Here is an 11,755-nt window from a genome sequence, read left to right on the forward strand (position 1 = left end):
TTAGATAATAACAAGGACAATAACACCAAAGAACTTTTTGGACTTTTTGACACATTTGGTCTATTGCAACATGTGAAAGGGCCTACACATACTCGAGGGCACACTCTGGATCTAGTTATTTCTAAAGGTCTTAACATTTCTTCTGTTATGGTCAAGGACTTGGCCCTCTCTGATCATTTTTGTGTCTTCTTTGAAATGCTGATCACTCCAGATGCTCAAACTAGCTCTGTTTCTGTTAAGAAAAGGTGCATAAATGAAAGCACTAGTTCTCAGTTTATGGAGGCCATAGCTATATCACCAACTTTAATTGCAGAGTCAGTTGATGAACTCCTGGATAACTTTAACATGAAAATATTGACTGTCATGGATGTGGTTGCCCCGGTAAAAGTCATGAAAACGTTGAGCAAACAGAAAGCACCATGGCGTAACACAATGATGGTAATAGCTCTGAAAAGAGAATGCAGGAGAGCTGAACGTAAGTGGAGGAAAACTAAACTTCAGATCCACTATGATCTCTATAAGCAAAGCCTTTGTAGTTTTAACTCGGAGTTATGCAGGGCTAGACAGCTGCACTTCTCTAAGATCATTAACAGGAACATCAACAACACCCGCACTCTATTCAACGTGGTCGACAAGCTTACAAATCCTCCAAAACGAATCACACCAGAACTTCTGTCCACAGAGAAATTTAATGAATTTGCTAATTTCTTCTGTGAAAAAATCTAAACTATTAGACTGACCATCAACGCCACTCAGTCAAACGATGAAACCATGCCGCCCCTACAGACACCTAGAAATAACATGACTATTATGTCACAATTTAATACAATAGACCAAAAAACACTGGAGAGAACAGTTCAGCATCTTAAATCATCGACATGTTGTCTCGACATACTGCCATCTGAATTTTTTAAAACTATTTTTAACTCTGTAAAAACTGATTTGCAACAAATAGTTAATGGCTCACTAGAATCAGGCGTTTTCCCAAAGTCACTGAAAACAGCTGCCATTAAGCCACTCCTAAAAAAGAGAACTCTGGATGCGTCTGTGTTAAACAACTACAGGCCGGTCTCAAATCTTCCTTTCATAGCCAAGATCATTGAGAAAGTTGTTTACAATCAAGTCAGCAGTTTTTTGAATTCCAGTGGACAAATTTCAGTCAGGCTTTCGAGCTCACCACAGCACTGAAACGGCTCTCATAAAAGTGTTAAATGATCTACGGCTGAATACTGACTCGGGTAAAATATCAGTCCTGGTTTTACTGGATCTTACCTTTGACACTGTAGATCATAGAATATTGCTGGATAGGTTGGAAAACTGGGTTGGACTTTCCGGAACAGTCCTTAATTGGTTCAGGTCTTATTTAGAAGACCGGAGTTACTTCGTCACTATTGGCAGCTGTGAATCCGACAGGGTGGCTATGACATGTGGAATCCCCCAGGGATCAGTTCTCGGACCTCTTCTGTTCAATCTTTATATGCTGCCATTAGGCCAAATGCTACAGGATAACAACATTGATTACCATAGTTATGCAGATGACACACAGATATATCTGGCTCTCTCACCAGATGATTACAGCCCAATAGATTCACTGTGTCAGTGTCTGGAGGACATCAATAACTGGATGAGCCAGAATTTTTTACAGTTAAATAAGGACAAAACAGAGATTGTTGTGTTTGGTAGCAAAGAAAAGAGGTCTAGTGTCAGTGAACACCTCAGTTCCCGGGCTCTAAAAACCAAAGACCAAGTCCGAAATCTTGGCGTTCTAATAGACTCAGATCTCACATTCACCAGCCATATTAAAACCATCACCAAAACAGCCTTCTACCATCTTAGAAATATAGCCAAAATCAAGGGTCTAGTGTGCCAACAAGACTTAGAGAAGCTCATCCATGCTTTTATCTCCAGTAGGGTGGACTATTGTAATGGTCTCTTAACTGGACTTCCCAAAAAGACCATTAAACAGTTACAGCTCATTCAGAACGCTGCTGCTAGAGTTTTAACTAAGACGAAGAGAACTGAGCACATCACTCCAGTTCTAAAATCTCTACACTGGCTTCCGGTTAGTTATAGAATAGAATTTAAAGTGCTGCTACTGGTCTATAAATCACTGAATGGGTTCGGCCCAGAATACATCTCAGAAATGTTTAGAGAATATAAACCCAGTAGATCTCTTAGATCCATGGACTCAGGTCAGCTAGTTGAGCCCAGAGTCCAAACTAAACATGGTGAAGCAGCATTTAGCTGTTGGGCTGCATATAACTGGAACAGACTGCCAGGAGATATTAGATGTTCCTCAAATGTAGAAATCTTTAAATCCAGGTTAAAAACTTTTCTTTTTTCTTGTGCCTATGATTGAGCTCGAAATTTTTGCCATTACCCTCATTTTACCATATTTCTTTTAGTTTTTCATGCTCTTCTAAATTGTAGTGTATATTTTACTATATTTTCTTTTAGTTTTCATGTTCTTAATTTTTTATCTCTCTTGTTTTAATTTCATATTCCCTAAATTGTAGGTTACACTTTACAATAATTTCTTTAAATTTTTCATGTCCTTAATTTTTTTTTTATCTCTCTTGTTTGAATTTCATGTTCTTAATTGTAACTAAATGTTTGCAAGAAGTATTTCTGAGGTTTTAGATCTCAGGAATGTTTGAATGCTTTTAATAAATTTTTTATTTTTTTTTTCCTTATGTAAAGCACTTTGAATTGCCACTGTGTATGAAAGGTGCTATACAAATAAACTTGCCTTGCCTTGCCTTGCCTTGCCTTTATCACTATCCTTCTGTAACAGGGCTAGATGGGTGAGGAAACCGTGCTAAAAGCACCTCAAAAGTAACTGGAATCAAGTAACTACTCACCATGCTTAATAAATGGAAATGTTTTGAGTAAGGCTTTACTGGCAAAGAGCTACACACAGGTCCAGGTAGAGGGTGAAAACAACTCAACTGACTGGAATGACATCCAACTCGTTCAAATGTCACTTAAAAGGTGAAGTGGGCAGTGAGGGCAGTATAAAAAGGCTCCAAGAAACAGGGCTGAAGTCATGAGACCTTCATCACTGAGAGCCAGGCTGAGGTTTGCAAAAGACTACAAGGATTGGACCTGAGTGGATTGGAGTAAGGTCATATCATAGCTACAAAATTATGAAAGAAGGGTTCTGCTGAAGATAAAACTGGTGATATTTTCAGCCAGACGTTGAGAGCAAATACACCACGGTAACTAAACAATAGCAGTAGCAACAACAGGACGATTTTACCTCGCTGCAGTTAATAGTTTGTAGTGTTTAATTGTCTGTAGCCCTATTTAATTTTTATTTTCATGTCATGCTTTAATAAAATCCATTGCAGTTGTTTTTTTTTATATGGCGCTTGTATTCTCTCACCCCAGGGACGGACCTGTTTGCCAAATCAGTGGTCTGGTCTGTTTCATGTTCTACTCAGAAAAGGGCAACCAAATTTAACATGGGTACTGAGCTACAGTATGGGTCACTTCAGGTGAACAAGCACTAGATATGCAATCACATGACATACCACATACACCACGTGTTTGTAAATCAGATTGATTAAATTCCTCCCATCACTCATGACTGCAGGTTTCATCTTTAACTGCGTCATTTACTGTTCCAGGAAGTTTCGAGATTATCACTATTTTAGAGTCTGTACTATTATAGCCCCCGAGAATCAGTAGGTAGAGCTCAACATGTTCTGGGAAGGACGTACTTATTTATATGAACTATGACGCATACTGTAGTTATTTAGAATTCAGAAACAAAACTAAAATCAATGGTGCTTAAAGACAGTAATGTGTTAGAAAAACACCTAACTCACAAACACTGTTGTGTTTAAAATGAGAGATTTGTGAGTTAGAATTTATGAGGTTAACAGGGTAGAGGTCAGCTAAGTTGAGGTCATGCACTTAATGGGGATGATGGATTTTCAGTGATGTCAAATTGAATTATTTCTATTTATTGTGTTTTTTTATTTATTGTTTATTGTGGGTTTTCTGATATAAGGAAATATATAGTATCAGAACATTTTATTGGTTTATTAGGATTTTGACGTCATGTTTTACACACTTTGGTACTCATTACACAAAGTTCATCAGTTCTAGTTTAATGTCGAACACAGTCATAGACAATTTTGTACCTCCAATTCACCTCACTTGCACGTCTTTGGACTGTGGGAGGAAACCGGAGCTCCAAGATGAAACCCACACAGACACGGGAAGAACATGCAAACTTCACACAGAAAGAATTCGATTCCCAATTCAACTGGGAATCGAACCCAGGAGCTTCTTGCTGTAAGGTGACAGTTCTACCCACAGAGCCACCATGCCACCTGTATCAGAAAAAATAAAATCCCAAAACTGCATAACATTAATAAATGTAAGTACCCATAACTATTAATATAAACATTTTCTTAAATTGCTAATGTTTCTGTTTTTATTAGCTTACAAACTTGCTGGCTAACTCATGTTGTTTTGTGAATTACTAAAACTGTACAGGTCTTTTTTACACTTAGAGTAAAGCAAAAGTTATATAAACTTTATACAAACTTACCGTAGTGTACCGTACTGCAGGTGATGGGCAAAATACTGATGTGTTTTTATCTCTCTATAGCCAATGTTTAAACGTTCAATTATTTATAAGGATTGTATCACTTGTACTACTGCAGCGCATCTGACTTCTTGGACTTTGGCCCTATTTAATCGTGGCTTTATGATGCAGCGATGGCGCTCTGATTACATGGTCAACACTATAAAAATCCTCATAAAATCATTTTCTAGATCAAAAATTTAGATCCAAACTCTTTTGAAACCAGTTTATTGGAAACACGTATCACGTGTAGATTTGCTTATTCTTCTAGTTATCAAATCAGCCAGTCATGTGGCAGCAGCACAACATATTAATATATGCTGTGTAATGTATACAATATATGCAGCCAGTTTAATATAATGGAATTAAAAGGTGAAAAGTTTAACACAGTCAGGCTGACGTGGTAAATTTTATTAAATATCACTTATGTCTCTCTGGTTCAAAACCATCGAATCAGTACCTTCGAGTACAGTAGTTTAGGTTCATGTCAGTACAACCAGTACAGTCCCATTTGCACTAAGCAAAGCCTGTACATTTTATTTTACTGAGTTTGATATACACTTGGCTGGCCAAAACATTTGGGATGCAAACCTCGCTAATGTTGTTGTGCCTGGTGTTCCCATGTGGCACCAGACCAACTTACTCCAACAACAATAAAATGTACATATCAGATTAACAGTAGCAAACAGACATGAACTCAAACTACTTCTGCAGACTGTAAAGTTGTGCAAAAAATTGCACTAAATGTCCCGCTGTGGTCACTGATGTTGTGAGAGTTTTTTGAGGAAATTGTGAAAGCAGGAACATGGTTTTAACGGTTGGTATTAGAACACATGTTGCCATAATGTCATTGGCAATCATTTAAGAAGCATTAACCCCATCTGCATTATCTACACAGTACAAAAAGCATGTGGACACCACTTATAATGAGTAATTTGGCTATTTAAGACATAGTTGTGGCTAACAGGTCTGGAAAAATATGCATACATCCAGCTTCTGTACACAAATATTGGCGGTTTAATTGACCATACTAAGCTCAGTGATTTAAGTGGTCCCAACAGGTCAATCAGTTATCACTTAAATGTAATTAATATGTCCTGCTGGAGCTGCTTTGGTCAACCTTTATGTGGTGTTAGTATAAAGTGAAACATCTCACTTATGAAGCTGTAGACCAAACACACTTACAGACCTGGACAGATGAGTGCTGAAGCAAAAATACAAGTGCTTAAAACATAATCCCTCATTTATAACATCTACTACTGAGTTCCACAGCACCCCCAAATGCAAAATCAGTATTGAAACAGTTTAAATGTTAATGAATTTCATTGACAATCTGTCACAAAGATCACCATGTGCAATGCCCAGTGTAAGGCAGACCAAAGTCCAGTGTTCTCAGGCTGTATCACATATGAACAGCCGTTTTGTAAACACGCCATGCCCCATGTGAATCTTGTGGTGGCACCTCGATCAGATGTGAAGGTCGCATTTTATAGCAGCAATGAGGAAAAACCTTATCCAACCGAACCTTCCTCTGTTTATTGTGTCTGTTGAGTGGCCAGACAAGTCAGTGACACTGCTGGGATTTGAACCTATAGAGACCTTGAGCTTTCCATGGTGGTGAGCTAGTATATTAGACTGCCAACCTGAGTGCCCAACTTTCAACGTTTGGCAAGTTGTACACTTGGCTGGCCAGAACATTTGGGATGATAACCTCACTAATGTTGTTGTGCCCGGTGTTCCCGGGTGGCACCAGACAAACTTACCCCAATAAAGTATAATAAAGTAGTTACTGAAGATAAACAAATACTATAATAAAGAGTTCCAGTTAATAAACAATTCCAGTTTATTGGAGGAAATGAAAGCATATCAGTGTAAAAAATTTAGTCTGTCAACACTTTTATATCTGGTAAAATGATTAATGTTTACAGGGATTTTTATTTTTGGAGAAACAGGTTAACAGCTGCATGTGTGAAACAGCTGGAATGCTGTATAACAACCCAGCTACATCATACAGAACAGGTTTGGTTACGTGTACATTCATAAACATTCAAACATTCATAAAGTCATGAGTAAATTAGTAAATTAGGATTTTTCTTAATGTTACTGTCAGACTATTTTACTGATAAAGAACTGTGGGTTAAAGATGGTATAAAATTACAAGTAATCTTGTACTGATGAGAAGGCATGTCTCTAGGAATTAAAATTTTAATTGCTCTAAAACAATCCAAACCTAAATACTAATTTTATTGTGTAGAAAAAACCTTGTAATTTCACTTCAAACATTGCTAAATATCTGGGGTTGCAAACCCTCTGTCCTTACTAAATCTCTGATGTAATTTGGAGAACTTGCACAAAATCTTTAATTTCCATTAGGCAAATAAAAAAAAACACTTTTATTTAAGATTTAAGATAAAAATAAAAGGCAAATCAAGTCTCATAAGTAAACCAAATCCTAAAATCTTACTTAGTGCAAAAGAACTACCTCAATACAAACAATATTCTTACAGAAAATATGTTGTTATCTGTTAGGTTAGAGGAAAGCTCAAACGTTTATTATTTCTGTAATCTATGTGCCAATAACACAGACTACAATTCTAACTGATTTCCAGAAAAACTGTTGCACAAGACTCACTTATAAAATAAGTCTAAGTTTTGTTGGGCAGTCAAAAAGCACTAATGCAATTCTGCATAATTCTTCCTTTTCACTGTGTACTTATAACATAGTGCGCTTATAACAAAAGTAGATCCTCGACAGTGTACCGCGCAGCGGTAAAACACACTAGCACACTAGAGCTGGGATTTCGAATACATCGTATCGAATCTCAGCTCTGACATCCATCTGGCTGGGCTGGGCGGCTGCATGAACAACGATTGGCTGTTGTTCATAGGGTGGGATGAGCCAGACCAGGGTTCCTCATAACTGGTGCAATTGCGACCTCAGAGTCGAGGAATAATGCTGATCAGGGTGTGGCTCTCTGTACACAAAGCTGACCGGCATATGAACTCGCCTTGTGCAGGTGAAAAGATGCAGTCGGTACTGCACACGTGTCGGAGGGGGGGTGTGACAGTCTCGCTCTCCTCAGTCGGGGCAGGGGTCAGCTCCAGTGGAGAGGAAGCGTAACGCAATTGGGTATAAATTGGACGCGCTAACTGCAATTGCTTGATTTTTATTTATGAAAAAAGATGGACTGGAGCAGTGATGTCCTTGTGTCATTGTTTTTTCTTAAAGCTCTAACATTATATCATTATAAAGCCATTCATGTGTTTTAAAATAGCCAAATAACTCTTATCTCCACCCGTCTTATCCTAGAACCTTTCTTTTTGTAGGGTGGTTGTGTATACATGGACATTCTCGCCATCCAAACTACCTGACGTGTTTTATGTGTTTGTGTGAAGAGTTTATTTTCCCAAATCACTGGGGGACTATTTAACAAAATGTTTGGTGGTGTAATAATTTGTCATGTATATAGTACAGAATGATGTGGATTGGGACTAGAAATAAAGATAACAAAACATACTGTAAAAGATGCATACTGGCACCCAGGTGGCACAGCAGGATATTCCGCTAGCACACCGGTGCCGAGATTCTGAACTCCTCGGTTCGAAACTCGGCGTTGCCACCGGTTGGCTGGGCGCCATCTAGCAAGCATAATTGTCCACCGTGTCTGTGGGGTGGACCTGACTATGTGTGGGTGGGTCTTCATACGCTGTGTAAGGACGCTGACTGGCGGAAGAGACGCCTGTCCAGAATGCAGGGGCAAGAAGAGGCGTGTGGAGCAACGTGCTCTCCTCGGATGCAATCAGGTATCCCTCAGCAGCGGGAGACAAATTAAGTGTGCTAAATGGGGAGAAAATGCATAAAAAAAGATGCATAAATACTCCCCCATGGCCAAACAACAAAAATGACAATTTGTACATCCAGTGATTGATGTTGTATATGTGGAAAATTGGGTAACTTTGGATGAGAGACTTGATTCGTCTCTGTTTTGCATCATTCGCTGACGTAAATGACTTAAGCAACGTGTCTGATGGACTAACGCATGATTATGTCGAGTTGCATATGCATTTAAAAGTTCAAACCTTTCAACAAATGACGGCGTCATTATAACGAGTCACGAGAGCGGTTTAGTTCTGATGGATTTTTATTTACTGCCTCAACAATCAAGATTAGAATTATAATAAGTGAGTTTTCCAACAAGTTAGTTTACTGTTACTAGTATTCCGTGTCCAATAAATTAATCTGAATGTAGAAATCAACACAAAAGACACAGTGAAAAGTTTAGTGCCAACAAAACCTCCTGTAATCTCTCATTCATGTTTCTTCCCACAATATTGCAGTGTTAACACGCTTCCTTCTATATCAACAGCTCGGCATGTTAAGGCACGTTACGAAAAATGACAGATCGGGCTAATGCGTCAACACATTCCAGTTTAAAAGCCTTTTTATCTCCATCAGCATCAAATTCATGCTAATATTCTGTCGACGGGCACATTTACGCAGAACAGACAATACCAGTACGAGAACACAAGTGGTGATGCAAGAACAAAAACAAGTTAGTCAACCTGTTCCCATAGAAACGTGATATCACCAGGGTTTACAAGCATATGACTAAACATTTATTGGTATGGGTGTGAAATACTGGGTTTATTTTACAGGATTTATAGTTTAGTATGTGCCATGAACATTTTGCTGTGTATGGTTTTCTGTCCCAAATCCAACACTAGTATAAGATTTTTTAAGGTTAGGATTAGTGCCAATCTTTACTTGTTACTGTAATAGTACCCACAGGTTGTGTATTTTTAGCAGGTAATGTAAAATCAGCATACAGCAGTGGTCCTGTCCTGAAAACAAGCTGCACTATTTGACATTCAGTGGTATGAAAAGATGGTCTAAGTACTATGGCCACCTAGTAACCAAATAATTCTACTGCCTACATCTGAAACTAACTTTCTCAGCTGATAAATACACAGCAAAGGTACAAAAATACATATCTTATGGACAGCAACAAGTAAAACACACTTGTAATGTATAACCTTTAATTCTAATGGTCTGGGAGGCCAGCACTCAAAATTTAGACTAAAATCTCCACTTAACTCCATAATAACATTTATTTTGAACAGCTTTCTGGACATTCTGACTTTATTCAGGAAAAACTAAGAAACAAATTGAAGGACCATCATTAATATGTCAGGACAAGGGAGCAAAAATACTGGAAAAGCACATACATGTATCACGTTTCTTGTTGTTCTCGGCTCCAGTCATTTAATTTCATTCATTTATTAATCACTAACACACATGGTATTGTTCACTGGCTCTAAATGTGGCATAGGGATGAACTGATCCATCATATTGTTCTCATTTGAGCTGGGACTAATCTTAAGCTTTGAGTATGTGTAAATAAGAGTCCTGTAATCCTCACACTTATGATATTTGCATAATCTGGCATCAGATACTATCAGGTGCACTGAACACAACACACCCAGCTAAACCACGCTCTAAACTGGTATGATTTAAAATAACCAGGCTCCTTGTATAACTTCTGGACTTTCCCTTCCAATATCATCCTGATAACTCACTGCATACGAAGACATGAAATGATTGAAAAACTACGATGACTCCAAACTCCCCACATGCTCTTAAGGGAAAGGAAAGCGACAGAAATACAAGGGCGTATGTATCGCAGGCATCATGCTTAACTCATCACACCCCATGATTTAATAACCCCGTATGTGGTAAACCACAATGGTATTAAGTGTTACTACGCAAGTTATACGGTAAGCCAATATACAAATACATAAGGCAGTTTTAGGATATAGAATATATTAGTTTAAGCCCTGCGATGCTTATGGATGTTGGACATGTTTGAGATGCTTTTTTAATCCATGTTATGGCAGTTATGCACACAGGAGCGCATGCCTTGTACTGTGCTTGTTTTATGGCTTGTCTCTGGTTTTTCACTTGCACGTCTACCGATATACTGGCATTTTTATGTATCCTAAAAATGCCTTATGTATTTTGATATTGGTTTCCATATTAATACAATAGTGGTTTACCACACACTGGGTTATGTAAATGTAAACCCCATAGAAATTAGAATTAAAAACAGCTTTTTGTTAGGAATAGTCCTAAAACTCATAGAAACAGCAAGACTGTACTATTCCAGACGGCTCTAGCAGACCCGTGTGCTTCTTAACCACTGAATATAAAATTACAGAAACAAAATCATTTTATTATCAGCTTTAATGTCTCACATTTGGATTTTTAATTGTTGCCAAAATTAAAGTAGTAATTAAAGCATCCCCCTGCAAATTGTGTTCACTTCCCTTTTCAACGTGCACTGACACCCTGAAACCAAAACGTTAAACCCAATACGAGATACAGCCACAGACTGAAGTGCACTTTTCTGAAATATGAGGGTTCTTCAAAAGGTTTCTCTATTTATTAAGAATTTCAAAAACAAATGGCATCACTTTTCTACATAGTCACCTTCATCACGCTTCTTCCGAGACGTGCACAGCCCTCTTCTTCTCGCCCCTGCATTCTGCACAGACGTCTCTTCAGGGTCCTTACACAGCGTATGAATATCCCACCCACACATAGTCCGGTCGTCTTGCCCTAGCAGATACAGTGGCCAATTAGTATCTGTTGCAGGCACTGCCAATTATGCCCGCCAGATGGCGCCCAGTCGACCGGTTTCAAACCGAGGAGTTCAGAATCTCTGCTCTGGTGTGCTAGCGGAATATCTCGCTGTGCCACCTGGGTGTCGTACCGACTTTTTAATGCCGTCAGCAAAAAATGCTTTTGGTTGAGCGTGTACCCACTGATTCACCGCTGCTTTCACATCATCATCACAGGAAAATCTTCTTCCTCTTAAAGCTTCTTTGAGCGTCCACAAAGGTGGAAATTAGATGGAGCTAAATCCGGACTATAAGCGTCTCTCAGACACGACCGATTACTCCTCCTACTACTACAACCTCACCGTTTATAACCACAATATAAAAGTGCGAACTTTTTGAAGATCCCTCGTATAAGCTGTAAACTTTGCCTCAAATCAATATCTGTGTCTTTAATGGAAAATTCTCATTTTAGACCAACATGGGAATGCAAAACCAGAAATATAGTGATTGTCAGGGTTTTAGGTAAACTGGTGCACTTAT

Source organism: Trichomycterus rosablanca, chromosome 11, assembly GCF_030014385.1.
Source record: "Trichomycterus rosablanca isolate fTriRos1 chromosome 11, fTriRos1.hap1, whole genome shotgun sequence".
NCBI classification, from domain to species: Eukaryota; Metazoa; Chordata; class Actinopteri; order Siluriformes; family Trichomycteridae; genus Trichomycterus; species Trichomycterus rosablanca.